The sequence below is a fragment of the Pan paniscus genome, chromosome 7 (assembly GCF_029289425.2).
Source record: "Pan paniscus chromosome 7, NHGRI_mPanPan1-v2.0_pri, whole genome shotgun sequence".
In the NCBI taxonomy this organism is placed as follows: Eukaryota; Metazoa; Chordata; class Mammalia; order Primates; family Hominidae; genus Pan; species Pan paniscus.
Genome location: NC_073256.2, coordinates 92,670,078 through 92,688,984, shown reverse-complemented (window position 1 = coordinate 92,688,984; position 18,907 = coordinate 92,670,078).

The following is an 18,907-nucleotide window of genomic DNA, read 5'->3' as shown; positions in this document are numbered from 1 at the left end:
ACAGTGGTCCCAATGTTAGTTTTATCTTGCTGGTCTAACAAATTACCACAAACGTAGTGGCTTAAAACCACATAAATCTATTATCTTACAGTTCTTAAGTCAGAAGTCCTGTATGAGTCTCACCAGGCTAAAATCAAAGTATTGGCAGGTTGTGTTCCTGTCTGGAGGTTCTAGGGAGATCTGTGTCCTCCTCATTTGTCTATGAGCAGAATTCGGTTTTTCACAGTTGCAGGATTAGAGCTGTGTTTTCTTGCTGACTGGCAATGGGGACCTTTAGCTCCTAGAAGCTTCTTTCTGGTCGTTGCTCATGGTCGTATGTCTCAGAATCAGGGTGTTAGACCCTTCTCACGTTGCCATCTCTCACTGACCACAGCTATAAAAAGCTCTCATGTTTTAAGGCCTCAATATGATTAGATTGGGTCCACCAAGATAATCCAGGATAATTTCCCTGCTTTAAAATCCTTAAACATAATCACATCTGCTAAGTCCCTTTTGCCTTGTAAAATAACATATTCACAGATCCTGGGGATTAGGGATTGGGAGTATTAGGATATTTGAGGGAGGCATTTTTCTGCCTACTACAGCTCCTCCTCCACCATAATGGAAGTCTGGGTTTCTTCAGATGATCTTCCTTTCCCAGTAACTCTCTCAAATTGAGGTGGATCACTACCCCAAATTTATAATTTAAAAGCTACACATTAGGTTCCATATTCACTACTGGGGTGATGGGTACACTAAAATCTCAGAATTCACTGCTATATAATTCATCCATCTAACAAAAAAACCATTTGTACCCTAAAAGCTATTAAAATAATTTTAAAAAGAGTACAAATGGAAACTGACAAACCATCTTTTCAAATATCTTAAAATTACAAATCCAGTTAACAAACTGTTAAATAAAATGTCAATTCTGTTCTGAAAAATATGTCCTCCATAACAACCTGAAGGCAGGTTCAAATGTAAATTTCTCAGACCTCTAGGAATTCCTCTTCAGAACGTAACAGAAGGAGAAAGCCACCTGGGCTTATCCCCTTTTCTTTCTCCTTCACATCCTTCCTCTGTCCAACACTATGCAGGGCGCCATGTGCAGGCATCTTGATAACAATGTGATTATTCCAAGCTCTCTAGTCTAGAATAAACTAGTCCTGCTTTTCCAGAAAGTCTCTGACTATATTGGTTAGTCCAGCCCCTCAGTAGGTAAATTACAGAAATTGAAGGAAAATTTGAATAAAGCAAAATGGAAAAAAAATTGAACAACAACAAAAAACATTACATAATATAAGATAATCATAAATACTAATGAAACAGTACTTGTACAGTACATGTGTACAAGTCATGGACTCTCTAAGATGGCAGAGCAAATCTTAGGACTCGGAGATATTTCAGTTCAAATTATTTCTCTGCTTTATATTGGACAAATCACTTTACCTCTTTTAGCCTCAATTCTCTTGTCTATAAAATGGTGATAAGAGTATACCTGATAACTTATGATAAAAATCTATGACAGTTTGAAGATAAAACAGAAAAATAAACATGTAAAAGTGGTTGGCACAGTACACACAGTAAGTATTCAATAAAAACTCTCATTATTAAATACTGAATTTAAACAAAGTTAAATTTTATACTAATCAATTTATGTCACACCTAAAACCGAATGACAGAAAAAGGTGAAAAATTAAAGCATTATGAAAGATATTAAGACAAAAGCATCAAACCAAAAAAGCCAATATCAATAATCACCAAATTAGAAGTGAAGACAAATAATGATTAGGACAAAGGAGAACCATAATCTGATTTTCACTTTAAAAGTGTAAATGTGGCTATTAGGTTGACAATAGGTTGTGGTGAAACAGAATGAGATGACAAATTTATTTCTCTCCCATATGAAAAAATAAATCCAGAGGTGAGCATCCCAAGTCTGGTCTGGAGGTCTCATAAGACATTAGAGACCCAAGTTCCTTCTGCTAACCCTCTGCAATACAATCCTTTGAACATTGATGACATTCTCAAAATCACAAGATGGCTGCTGAATCTCTGGCCATTACATCCATACTCCAGCAGAAGGAAGTAGGAAAGGCAAAGTTAAACTCCCTTAAAAGCCCATCTGGAAGTCTCACCCTCCACCTTCTATTTACAATTCATTGGTCAGGACATTGTGACATGGTCACACTTACCTTGAAAGGAGACTGGGAAATGCAGTTTTCAAAAAAGACATATTGCTGTCCAAATTAATATCAGGATTCTGTTATTTAGTTTAAAAGTTGAGCCTGAGTATTGGGTAAGCAACTAACAGCTACTGCTACAAATCCTAGGCCCAATAGAAACATATTTGGAGGGGAATATGCTTTTATAGATTAAAGAAATGACACAGAAAACAAAAAAGAATAAAATTAATAAATCTAAAAGCTTGCTTTTTTATTTACTTTTTTTGTAAAAACATTGGTGATCTTTTATTTTAATTTTTATTTTAGGTTTGTGGGTACATGTGAACATTTGTTACATAGATAAACAGGTGTCATGAGGGTTTGTTGTACATATTATTACATCACCTGGGCATTAAGGCCAGTACTCAATAGTTATCTTTTCTGCTCCTCTCCCTCTTCCCACCCTCCACCTTCAATTAGCCTCCAGTGTCTAAAGTTGTTTCCTTCTTTGCATTCATAAGTTCTTATTATTTAGCTCCCACTTGTAAATGAGAATATACAGTATTTGATTTTATATTTCTACATTAGTTTCCTAAGGATGATAGCTTCCAGCTTCATCCATGTTTCCACAAAAGACATTATCTCATTATTTGTTATGGCTGCATAATATTCCATGGTGTATATGTACCACATTGTCTTTATCCAGTCTGTCAATGATTCATATTTAGGTTGATTCCATGTCTTTGCCATTGTGAATAGTTCTGCAATGAGCATACATGTGCACGTGTCTTTATAATATAATGATTTATATTCCTCTGGGTATATACTCAGTAATGGGATTGCTGGGTTGAATGATAGTTCTGCTTTTAGCTCTTTGAAGAATCACCATACTGCTTTCCACAGTGGTTGAAGTAATTTTACTCCCAGTAACAATGTATAAGTGTTCAGTTTTCTCTGCAACCTCACCAGCATCTGTTATTTTTTGATAGCCATTGTGACTGGTGTCAGATGGTATCTCATTGTGGTTTTGATTTGCATTTCTCTAATGATCAGTGATATTGAGCTTTTTTAAAATATGCTTCTTGGCCGCATGTATGTCTTCTTTTGAAAGTGTCTGTTCATGTTCTTTCCCCATGAGGGCATTTGTTTTTCTCTTGTAAATTTGTTGAAGTTCCTTATAGAGGCTGAATATTAGAGCTTTGTCAGAAGCATAGTTTGCAAGTATTTTCTCCCATTCTGTAGGTTGTCTGATTACTCTATTGATAGTTTCTTGTGCTGTGCAGAGGCTCTTAAGTTTATTTAGATCCCATCTGTCAATTTTTGCTTTTGTTGCAATTGTTTTTAGTGTCTTTGTCATGAAATCTTTGCCCGCTGCTAGGTCCCAGATGGTATTGCCTAGCTTCTCTTCCAGGGTTTTTATAGTTTTGGGTTTTATATTTAAGTCTTCGATCTATCTTAAGTCAGTTTTTGTTTATGGTGAGAGGTAGGAGTCCAGTTTCATTCCCTGCATATGGTCCGCCAATTTTTCCAGCACCATTTATTGAGTAGAGAGTTCTTTTTTTATTCCTTGTTTTTGTTGACTTTGTTGAAGATCAGACGGCTGTAGGTGTGCAGCTCTATTTCTGGGTTCTCTATTCTGTTCCATTGTTCTATGTGTCTGTTTTTGTACCAGTACCATGCTGTTTCAGTTACTGTAACCCTGCATTATAATTTGAATAAAGTAATGTGATGCCTCTAGCTTATTCTTTTTGTTTAGGATTGCCTTGGCTATTGGGGCCCTTTTTTGGTTCATATGAATTTTAAAATAGTTTTTTCTAGTTCTGTGAAGAATGCCATTGGTAATTTGATAGGAATAGTGTTGAATCTATAAATTGCTTTGGTCAATATGTCCATTTTAATGATATTGATTCTTCCTATCCATGAGCATGGGATGTTTTTCCTTTTTTGTGTCTTCTCTGGTTTCTTTGAGCAGTGTTTTGTAATTCTCATTGTAGAGATCTTTCACCTTTCTGTTTAGCTGTATTCCTAGGTATTTTATTCTTTTTGTGGTAATTGTGAATGGAATTTTCTTCCTGACTTGACTCTCGGCTTGGCTGCTGTTGGTATAGAAATGCTAGTGATTTTTGTACATTGATTTTGTATCCTGAAACTTTGCTAAAGTCATAGCTGAAAGAGCTTTGAGGCCAAGACTAAGGGGTTTTCTAGATATAGAATCATGTTGTCTGCAAACAGGGATAGTTTGACTTGCTGTCTTCCTACTTGGGTGCGCTTTATTTCTTTTTCTTCATAGAAACAGATTTTTTAAAAGTGTAAGTGAATGTTATATATAAAATTATATAATAATAATTTTGAAAATCTTGAAATTCTTGATACCCATAGAAAATTAAAGTTTCCAAAACTGACTCAAGAAGAGAAAATCTGAATAAATCAATAAATACAAAATTTAAAATCCTGTTAAAGAAATTTTTTTCAAAAGTTACCCATCCACTCTATTTTACAGTTGAATTATTCAAAGCTTTCAAGAAAAAGATAAATTCTATTTTTAAAAGTTGTTCTGAGCCAGGAGGGGTCGCTCACACCTGTAATCCCCGCACTTTGGGAAGCCAAAGTGGGCAGATCACTTGAGCCCAGGAGTTCAAGACCAGCCTAGGCAACATGGCAAAATCTCATCTCTATAAAAAATACAAAAAAATTTAGCCAGGCATGGTGGGGCATGCCTGTAGTCCCAGCTACCCGGGAGGCTGATGTAGGAGCATCACCTGAGTCCAGGGAGGTTGAGGCTGCAGTGAACCATGATTGTGCCACTGCACTCAAGCCTGGGCATCCAAATGAGATCCTATCAGGAAAAAAAAAAATTCCATAAAATTAAAAAGGGAAAAACCTACAATTAATATAAATAATAAACAAAACAATTAAATTACCCTGTTAACAAACCCTGGCAAAAGATACTGACAAAAAATAGAACCATTTCTTTTATGAAAATAGATGTAAATTCTAAAATGAAATAATGGCAAATAAACCCAGCACTACATAAAAAAGGGGGTGTAACTATGATTTACTGTTAGGAATCAATATACTGTTGACACTTGAACATTGAAGGTCAGATGCCAACCCCTGCAATAGTCAGAAATCTGTATATAACTTTTGACTTCTTAAAAACTTAACTATAATAGCTTACTGTTAACCAGAAGCCCCACCAATAGCACAGTTTATTTATTTATTTATTTATTTATTTATTTATTTATTTAGACAGAGTCTCGCTCTGTCGCCAGGCTGGAGTGCAATGGCGCAATCTCGGCTCACTGCAACCTCTGCCTCCTGGGTTCAAGTGATTCTCCTGCCTCAGCCTCCTGAATAGCTGGGACTACAGGCATGCGGCACCATGCCCAGCTAATTTTTGTATTTTTAGTAGAGATGGGGTTTCACCATGTTGGCCAAGATGGTCTTGACCTCTTGACCTTGTGATCTGTCAGCCTCGGCCTCCCAAAGTGCTGGGATTACAAGCGTGAGCCACTGCGCCTGGCTAATAGCACAGTTCATTAACATGTATTTTGTATGTTATATGTATTATATACTGTATTCTTAAATTAAACTAGAGAAAAATTTCATTAAGAAAATCATAAGAAAGAGAAAATGTATTTACTATTCATCAAGTGGAAGTGAATCATCATAAATGTCTTCATCCTCATGGTCTTCAGGTTGAGTGGGCTGAGGACTGGGAGGAAAACAAGGGTTTGGTTTTGCTGTCTCAAAGGTGGCAGAGGAGAAAGAAGTAGAGGAAGCAGAAGGGGAGACAGGAGAGGCAAGTACACTTGGTGTAACGTTACAGAAATACACTGTAATTTCTGTCTGACTATTTGCTTTTTAATTTCTCTCAAAATGTTTCTATATGTTACCATTCCTTCTTTTACTAGTTGCTTTAGTTTAAGTGCTTGTATCATAAAAGGGCCCCTGTCATAAAAGAAATCAAAAGGAGTCCTTAATAATCAAAACTCTTCTACCAGATTGTCTAATGTCAATCTATTTTCTGGCACCACTTCTTCAACAACTTTTCCTCATTGTCTGGCACTGGTTTGGAAGCACTCATCTCCAGATCAAATCGTCTTCTGTTAATTCCTCTGGTGTGGCATCTGTTGGCTCTTGAATTTCTCAAGATCCATATCTTGAAATCCTTTAAACCCCACTTTTTTTTTTTCCATATCCACAGTCTCTTTCATGATTTCCTTGATTGGCTGTGTTTTAAATCCTGTGAAGTCATGCATAACATGACAAAGCATTGATGAAACCCCTCCAGAAAAGCATTCTCATTGTTCATGCCTTCTTGTTGCACAACCAAAAGACTGGCAGCTAGTATTTATAATTTTTCCTCAAGGCTTGAGAGTTAGCAGGTTCATAGATAAGGGCAGTCCTGATTCTAAGCCTGACTGCATTTGCACAAAACAGTAGGGTTAGCCTATTCCTTCCTGCCTTAAATCCTAATGCTCACTTTTATTTCTTATTATCAAGTGCTTTGTTTTTTGGCTTTTTCACCCCAGAATAGAGCACTTTCGTCTGCATTAAAAACCTGTTCAGTCTTCTTAATTTATCTCCTGCCTCTTGGTCGCAGAAGCTACTTCTCCTGTTATCTTGAAATTTTTAAAGTCCTACCTCTTTCTAAAATTATCAAACCATACTTTGCTGGAATTAAATTCTCCAAATTTTAATCCTCTACCTTCCTTTTGCTTTAAGTTGCCATATAATAACTTTTTCTCAAATTATATTAAAGTCTACGGTTATAACTTTCTTATAGAAATCCTGCATCCACGGAAAAGCTGCACTTTCTTTTTGTTTATTATTATACTTTAAGTTTTAGGGTACATGTGCACAACGTGCAGTTTTGTCACATATGTATACATGTGCCATGTTGGTGTGCTGCACCCATTAACTCGTCATTTAACATTAGGAGGGATAGCATTAGGATAGCATTAGGAAAAGCTGCACTTTCAATACAAGATAAAAAGGTATTTCACCAAAATTGCAAGGTTTTTATGCCTATTGGTGTAGCTGCAGTGACTGCTTAATAAATTTTCTTTTCTTTTTTCTTTCTTTTTTTTTTTAACAATGGTTCTTAGACCGGATTCATTTATCTTGAAATTCTGGATAACCACAGTGGGAGACTCCATCTATGGCACATATCAAGCAATTCACCTTTTTCTTGTAATGTCATGACTTTTCTCTGCTTCTTAGGAGCATTTCCAGCATTACTAGTCACACTTCATATGGGTCACATGGTGATATTCAGGATATATATTATTGCACTAAACACAATGAAAAATATGCAAGAACAACAAAAGATCTCTTTTTATTGTGATACACAATTTACTGGAGAGACAAACTGGTCAGGTGGAGATGATTAGTGTCCCATGGTGTTTTAGGCAGAAACTTATAACACTTGAGCTCATTGCAAAAGCAACAGGAGGTGGCTACAAAATTATTACGGTTAATGTACTACAGTTAATTTTACGCAATTATGATTTAGTACTGCATCTTTATATTTGCTTTCATATCTCTCAACTATGAATGATGCCACATACAGTCTATGTTTGTGTGCATAAATTTTGGTAAGTTTAATTTTTGTAATATTTTGTATATTTTAATGTAATATTTTGTATATTTTATGGTAGCAAATGATAAAACAGACAAATATCTATGTACATTTTCTGCATTCATAACATACCTAACTTTTTCATTAATTATTTCTAGGCTACATAATTCATCTGTAAATTTTTTCAAATTATCACAAATCTGCAAAAATATTTTAATATATTTATTGGAAAATATCTGCATATTAGTGGATGTGTGCAGTTCAAACCCATGCTGTTCAAGGGTCAACTGTAATTAATTCTTTTAATAGGTCACAAGAATAAAATCAAAGATCATTTTAATAGATGACCTAAAAGTAACTGATAAATTTAGTATCCACTTATATTAAAGATAACACTTTTAGCAAAAAGGAATAATTTATTAACAATATAAATTTTTATGGCATCTTAATAACTGTCATGCTTAGTGCTGCAATAGACAGTAATTCCATTTGCAGTTGAAAATAAGGCAAGGACTGAGCACCCAAATTGGCCATTGACCCTACCTCCTCTGTGGCAGAGCCACCATAGGCTCAAGTTCCCCCCAAGGTGATGAAGATCAGCCCACAAAGTGCCCATTATTGCTGGCTATGCTGCCGCATACAACTGTGTCCCTCAGAAACTGAAGACAAACCTGCTTAGCATATATTCCAGCCATCAACACAGTTTCTGTAACAGTAGAGCTACTGTGCCAGTTGCATGCCCACTGATGGCTCAAAAACTGGCCTGCCCTTAGCAAAGTCATGCTGTTGTCTCCAAAACCATTTTAGACCATAGAGATACTCTAATGTTGATAGCAGCCAAAGAAATCACACAGAGACTGTACTACTGCACCCACCCAGAACCAAAGCCAGAGCATCCTATGCAACTCATAATATAGGACACATTTACAGGAAAAATCTTTCTCTACAAAAACTACTCTATAAAATTGGAGGGAGTGACTGTTCCACCAGATATGCAGATATGAATATAAAAACACAAGAAACATGAAAAAATGAGACAACATGACACCTCCAAAAAAACACAATAATTCTTCAGAAACAGACCCCAAAGAAAAGGAAATCTAATGCCAAAGAAGGAATTCAAAATAGTGATTCTAAGGAAACTCAGTAAGATGCAAGAGAAGAGATGGACAATTTAACAAAATTAAGAATACAATTCATGATCGGAGTGAGAAATTAACAGAGAGATATATATTATCAAAAAGCACGAAACAAATTTTTGAGCTGAGTAATTTAATGAATGAAAAAATACAATAAAGAGCTTCAGCAACAGACTAGATTAAGCAGAAGAAATAATTTATGAACTTGAAGGCAAGTCTTTTGAAACAAACTAGTAACAAAATAAATTTCCTTTTTCTGTAATAACAAGAAAAAATAAGAATAAAAAAAGAAATGAAAACAGTTTCTTGGAATTATATGACACCTTTAGCCAAACAAATGTTTACATTATGGGAGTTTCAAAAGGAGAAAAGATTTAAAAAGTCAGAGAAAACCTATTTAATTTAATCAAAATAATAGCTGAAACCTTCCCAATCTTGAAAACAATAGGAACATCCAGATCCAGGAAGCTCAAAGGTCTTGAAATAGACTCAACCCAAAAAGGGTCTCCTTAAGACACTTTAAAAGCAAAATTTGAAAGTCAAAAACATAAAAACATGTCAAGTCAAATGTAAGAGAATCTTCAATAGATTAACAGCAGATTTCTCAGCAGAAAGCTTACAGACCAGGAGACAGTGAGATGATATATTTAAGGTCCTATAAGACAAATAAAAACAAAACTGTCCATCAAGAATACTATGCCCAGTAGATCTATCCTTCAGAAATGAAGAAGAAATAAAATCTTTTCCAGACAAGCAAAAACAACGATTTAATCACCAGTAAACTGTTCTTATGAGAAGTACTAAAGGAAATACATGTGGAAGCAAAAGGTAATAGCTACTGTCTTAGTCGATTTTTGCATTACTAGGAAGGAACAACCGAGGCTGGATGATTTATTTTTTTAAAAAAATGGTTTACTTTGCTCAGGTTCTGCATACTGTGCAAGAACTGGTACTGGCATCTGCTTCTGATAAGGACCTCAGAAGGCTTCCAATCATGGCAGAAGGTGAAGGAGGAGCAGTTGTGTCACATAGTAAGAGAGGGTGCAAGACAGAGAAAGGAGGATGATGTTGGACTTTTTGTAATGATTATATCTCATGAGAACTAATAAAGCAAGAACTCACCCATTTTCATGAGGCTGGTACTAAGCCATTCACAGGAGATGTGACTCCATGACTCAAACACCTCCCACCAGGCTCCACCTCTAACAATGAAGATACTGAGATGTGGAAGGGAAAAATAACCAAACTATATTAGCTATCATCATGAAAATACACAAAAGTATAAAACTCACTGGTAGAACAGAGACACAAATAAGAAAGAGAAAGGAATCAAAACTTACTAATGCAGAAAACCACCAAACCGTAAAGAAAGATCAGCACTAACAGAGAAGGAAGATAACAAATGATGTGCAAAACAACCAGGAAATAATTAACAAAATTACTGAAGTAAGTCTGTACCTATCAATAGTAACCTTGAATGTAAATGAATTAATTTCCCCCAAATATAAGATAGAGTTGATGGATGGAAAAAAAAAATAAGGTCCAACGGTATGCTGCCTACAAAAACTCACTTCACCTGTAAAGATACACAAAGACTGAAAGTGAGGGGGTGGAAAAAGTATTCCATACAAATGAAAATGAAAAACAAGCAGAAGTACCTATATTTACATCAGATAAAATAGACTTTACATCAAACTCTGTAAAGAGAAATAAAGAAAGTTATTACAAAATGATAAGGGAATAAATACACCAAGAGCATATAACAATTGTAAATATATATGTACCCAATACCAGAACACCCGAATATATATGTATATATAATATATATTATTAGATCTAAAAGAGGAGATAGACTCAAATATAATAATAGTTGGAGACTTCAGTATTCCACTCTCAATATTGAATAGATCATCTGGACAGAATAAACAAGGAAATATCAGATTTAAACTTCACTTTGATGAAATGGACCTGACAGACATTTGCAGTATATTTTATCTAACAGCCGGAGATTACAAATTCATCTCATTAACACATGGAACATTCTCCAGGATAGAAAGCAGTACTAAAAGAGAAGTTTATAGCAATAAACATGTACATCAAAAAAGTAGAAAGAGTTCAAATAAACAACCTAATTATGCACCTCAAGGAACTAGGAAAGCAAATATAAACCAAACCCCTAAAAAAAAAAGAAAGAAATAATAAATACCAGGGCAGAAATAAACAAAATAGAGACCACAAAATTATAAGGGTCAACAAAAAAAAAATGGCTTTTTGAAAAGATAAATACAATTGGCAAACCATTATCTAGACTAAGAAAAAAGAAAGAAGACTCTAATAAATAAAATAAAAAATGAAAAAGGAGACATTACACTGATACTATAGAAGTGGCAATCAGTAGAAATTACTATGAACAAATATATGCTAACAAGTAAAAAAACTAAGAGGAAATGATTATTTCTTGGATGCTTACAACCTACTAGGATTAAACCAGAAAGAAACAGAAAACCTGAAAAGACCAGTTATGGCTAACAAGATTGAAGCAATAATAAAAATTCTCCCAACGAAGCAAAAAACAGGACTGACGGCTTTACTGCTGAATTCTACCAAACACTTAAAGAAAAACTAACAACAATTCTTCTCAAACTATTCCAGAAAATTCCAGGAGAGAAGATTCTTCCAAACTCATTCATAAGTCTAGCAGTACCCTGATACCGAAACCAGACAAAGGTACAACAAAAAAAGAAAACTACAGGCTAATATCCCAGAAAAACCTAGAGGAAAAATCCTCAACAAAATACTAGCAAACCAAATTCAACATCACATCAAAAAAATTATACACCACATCAAGTAAAATTTATCTCAGGGATGCAAGGATGGTTAAACATATGCAAATTCATCAATGTGATACATCACATCAAGAAAATATGATCAACACAATATATGCAGAAAAAGCATTTGATAAATTCAACATCCTTCATGATTAAAACCTCTTGACAAATTGGATATAGAAGGAACATACCTCAATGCAATAAAGGCCATATATAGTAAGCCCACAGATAACATCATACTGAACAGCAAAAAGTTGTAAGCCTTTCCTCTAAGAACTGGAACAAGGCAAAAACACCTACTTTCACCACTTTTATTTAACATAGTACTGGAAGCCCTAGTCAAAGTAATTAGGCAAGAGCAAGAAATAGAAGACATCCAAATTGTAAAGGTGGAAGTCAAATCGTCCCTGTTCATAGATGACATGATTTTATATAAAGAAAAACGTAAAGACTCCATCAAAAACTCTTAGAAGTGATAAATGAATTAACTAAAGTCTCAGGATAGAAAATCAATGTACAAAAATTAGTAGTGTTTCTATACATCAGTTATGAACTAGATGACAAAGAAAGCAAGGAAGAGATCTTATTTACAATAGCCCCCCCTCCACACACAAAAATACCTAAGAATAGATTTAGCCAAGGACTTGAAAGATCTCTACAATGAAAATCACAAAACTTTGATGAAACAAATTAGATACAAAAAAGGAAAGACATCCCATCTTCATTGACTGTAAAAATTAATATTGTTAAAATTACCATAGTACCTAAAGTGATCTACAGATTCATTGCTATTTCTATCAAATTACCAATGGCATTCTTCACAGAAATAGGAAAACAATCCTAAAATTTGTATGAAACCACAAAAGACCCCGAATAGCCAAAGAAATCCTAAGTAAACAAATAAACAAACAAAATCTGGAGGCATTACATTACCTGACCTCAAAATATACTACAGAGCTTATGTTAACTTAAACAGCATGGTACTGGCATAGAAACACACAAATAGACCAATGTGACAGAAGAGAGAGCCCAGACATAAGTTCACACATCTACAGGAAACTGATCTTCAACAAGCCTCCAATAACATACATGGGGGAAAGTACACCCTTTTCAATAAATGGTGCTGGAAAAAATGGATAACAATATGCAGAAGAATGAAACTGGATCCCTGTTCTCTCACCTTATACAAGAATCAACTCAAAATGGGTTAAATACCTAATTGAAAGACCTGAAACTATGAAACCACTGGAAGAAAGCATAGGAAAATGTCATGATTTGAATGTTTGTTTCTTCTGAAATCTCATGTCTAAACTTAATCCCTAATGTGGCAGTATGGAGAAGTGGGGGCTTTTATGAGGTGATTGGGTCATGAGAGCTCTGCTCTCATAAATGGATTACTCCATGAATGGGTTAATGGATTAATAGGTTATCATGGGAGTAGGACTGATGTCTTTATACAAAGAGGAAGAGAGTCCTGAGCTAGCATGATCAGCCCCCTCACCATGTAATGCCCTGTACTGTCTCAGGACTCTACAGAGACCCCATCAGCAAGAAGATTCTCACCATATGTGGCCCCTGGGCCTTGGACTTCTCAGCCTCCATAACTGTGAGAAATAAATTCCTCCATCGTATAAAGAATATGCATAAAACATTTTCAAAATGCATTAAAGTAGTATAGCTCAAAAAATAAATACAACCACTTTAAAAAACATAATAATGCTGATTTGTTATAAATTGATATTTATTTAATAGACACCTGTATAGTACTTACATTTTATTGTGCTAGGCTCTTGTCTTAGTGTTTTGAACATCATAATTTGTTTAATTTTTATATCATAATCCCCATTTCACAGATGAGCAATCTGCAGCACAGAGTGTAAGTAACTTGCTCATCACACAAGTAATTTTCAAGCACCAGCTACTTTTTTAAAAAAGCTGAATGTTGGGTTTATTAATAGATTTTGTCTTAGTTAGAGATGTGAAATTTATTGAATATCTTACTGAGTATTAAGTAGCTGCTGTGGTCCAGGCACCTTGTTAGGTCCCAGGTATACAAAAATGAGCCAATTGTGGTCACTGCCTTTATGGAACTTGCTTAGAGGTGGGAGAGAGAGATGAGTGAGCCAGCACTTTTAATACATCTAGCTAGGATGAAATGGGAGCACAGAAGAGCAACATATAAATCAGACTGGAGGGTCTCTGAGGGCTTCTTCAGGAAGATAATACTTTATGTATAATTTGAAATATGGTAGAAATGTAGCAATGGGAAAAAGGAAAAGGAAGAGAAATACTTTTCAGGGGAAAGAATTAACATATTTGTAGAGGTGATTATTAGCAAATTGGCCACATCCTAATTCGTAAGTACATATGGATTTTTCAAACCTTTTATTTTATATGGAAGAGCTAAATGCATTAGTTTCATCTTCAAAACTCAGGAATTGAAATTTAACTTATACATAAATGGAAATTTTTTCTGCAGTCTTATTTTTGTTTTTACATTTTTTAAAACACTTTTTGCACTGAGCTGAGATCGCACCATTGCACTCCAGCCTGGGCGACAGAGTGAAACTCCATCTCAAACAAAACAAAACAAAGTAAAAAACTTTTATTTTAAGTTTAGGTAGGTTTGTTATATAAATAAACTTGTGTCCTGGAGGTTTATTGTACATATTATTTCGTAAGCCAGGTATTAAGTCTGGTACCTTTTAGTTATTTTTCCTGATCCTCTCCCTCCTCCCACCCTCCACTCTCCAATAGGCCCCAGTATGTGTTGTTCCTCTCTATGTGTCCATGTGTTCTCATCATTTAGTTCCCTCTTATAAGTGAGAACATGCAGTACTTGGTTTTCTGCTACTGCATTAGTTTGCTAAGCATAATGGTGTCTAGCTCCATCCATGTTTCTGCGAAGGACATGATTTCGTTCTTTTTATAGCTGCATAGTATTTCATGGTGTGTATCTACCACATTTTCTTTATCCAGTCTATCACTGATGGACATTTAGGTTGATTCCATGTCTTTGCTGACCACTTTTAGAAAATGCATGTTGAATGTCTGTCAAGGTGAAAGATCGTTTAATTGCTCCTTCCATTTGTGTTGATTCCACCTGCTGAGTTAATGAAAATTTCATCTCCCTATCCTTTACTCGTTCTAGACCAGTGGGCCTCACATCAGAATCATATGGGGAACTTGAAAACCAACTGGGTCCTACCTCCAGAGACTCTTATTTAACTAGTAAATTTTGGGTATCAAACTTTTAGAAGCTCTTAGATAATAAATACCCACAAGTAGCCCAAGGTTAAAAAGTATTGTCCTGATAAACAATGGAAGAATTCTGGCTCATAAACTTTCTTGTTCTTCCAAGGAATTCCATGGTTACTAGTGTTTTTGTATACGTGGCAGCAGAGCACATAGTTTAAAGTCTGGTACATACTATGCAATCAAACTTTATTGAAGAAGGCTTTCTAAATGCACATCCATATGCACATACAAATATCTACTTTCAAAAATTAAAAATTGGTCAAAGTGTGGTACTTGTGTCAAATTTAAAATTTGATTTTAATGTATAATTCATGTACATCTTTTGTTTTAAGGAAAATATAGAATTTAAAACAATTTATTGTTTGTTTGTTTTGAGGCAGAGTCTCAAATGGCAGATGCCATCTCAGCTCACCGCAACCTCCACCGCCCAGGTTCAAGCAGTTCTCCTGCCTCAGCCTCCCATATAGCTGGGTCTACAGGTGTGCACCACCACGCCCTGCTAATTTTTGTATTTTTTAGTAAAGACAAGGTTCCCCCATGTTGGCCAGGCTGATCTCGAACTCCTGACCTCAAGTGATCCGCCCGCCTTGGCCTCCCAAAGTGCTGGGATTACAGGCGTGCGCCATGGGCCAGGCTTAATTTTTTCTTTATTGATGAGGCTCTTCTTTTATTATGAAAATATCCCCAAAATTAAGATTGTGAATTAGACATATTTTCTATCTTTTAACAGATGGAAATTAAGTTCATATACATATCATATGTTTCTTAGCTTACCATGTTAGAGTATATGAGTTCTTGATGCTGTTATGTAAATTTCTAATTCCCATTGTGCATTAGTATTGATAGTGTCTAAAACAAATGGATGTAATTGCACAAAATGAAGACCTGAGGAAATTATTAGGCAACCCAATGACAAAACCTTTTGCCCAATAATTTGGACATTATAGGTAGAAATTCTATGAGAATTTGGATCATTTACATAATTACTTCAGTTTTATCCTTAGCTTTTATTAAATTAGTATATAAATATTTGAACATTTTATCTTAAGATAAATTACCTGGGTGGGAGAAATGTAAATTAATCATTGAATGTTTTACCCCTTGTATTCAGAAAATTATTAAACTCTCTATGCTTTATTTTTTATACCTGGGACATTCTATAGAGTTCTATATGCTAATATTGTTGTTACAAATATATTCATGATATTTTCCCAATATTGAGAAGACCGCATAAATCCGGAGCCTAAATTTTTTCAGATACTATGGTTTTACTTTTTATATCTACTCGACGTGTCTGAAATCTGTTCTTTCTTCAAATACTAATTACAAATACATTTTTTTAAATAAAGTAATCTAACCTACCTACGATACATTCCAATTTTAAGGTAATATTTATGAATGCATATTGCTAGAGATTTCTTTCTTAAATAGGAGCCCTGTATAGGTAAGAAATAGGGAACAAAAATAAAAATATTCAGCAATAGAAGATGCTTATTAGCCAACTTGTCTTCTCTTTTCAAGGACATTCTAAATTTTAAGCATTTTAGGGTTGAGTTCTAGATCTATTCTATTTTTATTAGTAGACAGAAAGCAGTCTTGAATCAGGGATTAGGAAAGCTTACAGGTTATTAGGAAAGCTCTTTTTAGAAAAATCATAGCTATTAGGCTGCTGCTGAGAAAGTTGAGCTTCGTTTAAAGAATCTCTTAATCATCTTTCCTATTGCTGAAGCTGCAGTTAACATATAGAAAAGAGTGTTCTTCCATTTAATGAATTCCCAAATGCTGTGGCATTTACTAAGGAAATATTTAAGTAGAACCATTATTCAGAGGATATTTTATTCTTTCCTTACTACCACTGCCCTGTCTCCATCTTATTAGTTTCCTAGTGGGAGGCTAAAAGAAATATACAAGAATGTATTGTATTCCCTGTCTGGCCTTATTCCTTACTTAACTTTGTACTTTACTGGCACAAAAAGAAAAATAGGTTCAGACTCTAGTGATGCTGATTAAGAAAACTCTCAAGCAGGCTACATGTTATTTAGCCCTACTACAATTCTAGCTGTTTTTATTTAGCCTTTTAACTTCATAATTAATATGAAGAAAATTAAAGTCATGAGTATTCACTTCTTTTCAGTGTATATTTATAGAGTATATAGTATAAATGAGGCATGGTATTCAGTTATGAAATACAAAGATGAATAACAGAAAGTTAGATCTTGGCACAGAACCATACATTCTAGTTAGAGGGGGGAGATAAATATAGACTTGTACAAGGTGATAAGCCCCTAATAGGAAGAGCACACCTGATGAGCACTCAGCCAGACTTGGGAGAACAGCAGACGTCCAGAAGGAAGTGTACAGATCTGCCTATATGGATAAATATGAGTGAACAACTGTAAACATTCTGATGTAGTTGAACCTTAAGAATCTGTGGAAGGGTGGACAAAAGTGAAAGGATAAATACCATCTCTTTGGGGATACTGCCACAATACAAGCAAATAGTTAAATTAGTCTAGATCTGAATTACATCTGCAAAAGAAGACATGGGGCAAGAAAGGTAAAAATATCTGGATTAGAGGCCAGGCATGGTGGCTCACGCCTGTAATCCCAGCACTTTGGGAAGCCAAGGTGGGTGGATCGCTTGAGGTCAGGAGTTCGAGACCAGCCTGGCCAATATGATGAAACACTGTCTGTACTAAAAGATACAACAATTAGCTGAGTGTGGTGCCACACGCCTGTAGTCCCAGCTACTTGGAAGGCTGAGGTGGGAGAATCGCTTGCACTCGGGAGGCGGAGGTTGCAGTGAGCCAAGATCATGCCACTGCACTCCAGCCTGGGTGACAGAGTGAGACTCCTTCTCAAAGGAAAAAAACAGAAAGAAAGAAAGAAAGAAAGAAAGAAAGAAAGAAAGAAAGAAAGAAAGAAAGAAAGAAAGAAAGAAAGAAAGAAAGAAAGAAAGAAAGAAAGAAAGAAAGAAAGGAACCTGGATCCTTGAATGCCAATTAGAACCTTTGGTTTTAAGAGGCATATCTCCTCCCAGTCTAACAAATCTAATTACAACAACAACTCAAAAAAGGCATATTTGCCCATTTTTCTCATTCTTGTGAAATCTTCCTGATTCAATGTCAGGCAGAATGATTATAGACCCTATATCTTGCTATATTGATACCTGAACTTGGGGTTCTTATGATTTGGATTTTATAGGAAGAAAAAAAGAGCTAGTTCAATTTAATGTAAGATCAAGGAGGCATAAATATACACATATAACCTATAATGACATATAATATAGTTCTAATATTAATTTCATATTCTTCCCCAATAAATAAAATACCTTACCCAGATAAGTTTGGAAAAACAAGGAGTCTCCTCTGGGGCAGTCTAGATTTCTCTCCTTTTTTCATCTTCAAATTTGGCTGAGACTCTTCGGTGTGTCTCACACTGTTCTTGTTCCACATGAGTCTGAGGGATTAATTGTACAGAGATTTTATCTCCAGATTGTCTCAGTTTTCATTTGCACTCCTCAGGTTGCTTTTTATTACCAGGATTACTAAGGACATGATTTTTGTTTTTGTTTGCAATTCTGCCTGCAAAATTTCTGCCACTACTTATTGTCAATAACCCGGTTTGCTTGAAATTTCCATCCTTTTTCCAATCCAAAGACTTTGTAGTTGTTGATCATTGTCTCTGTGATCTGGCCCTGATGTGAAAATAGGCTAAGTGTATTAAACTATACTCTTATTTTTGAGAAGAGTAACTTTCCTATTGGAGTCTGGAAGCTCAAAAGCAATATCCCACTAGCAGCTCAGTCTGTCATTCAAGAAGGGTTTGTGGTGTGCTTATGAATTTCCAAACATTGTGCTAAGCACAGGGAATAACAAAATGAATGAGACCAAATCTCTGCTTTCAGGGAGCGTACAGTCAAGTGGACAGAAACATTGTGTATTGATACTTTCA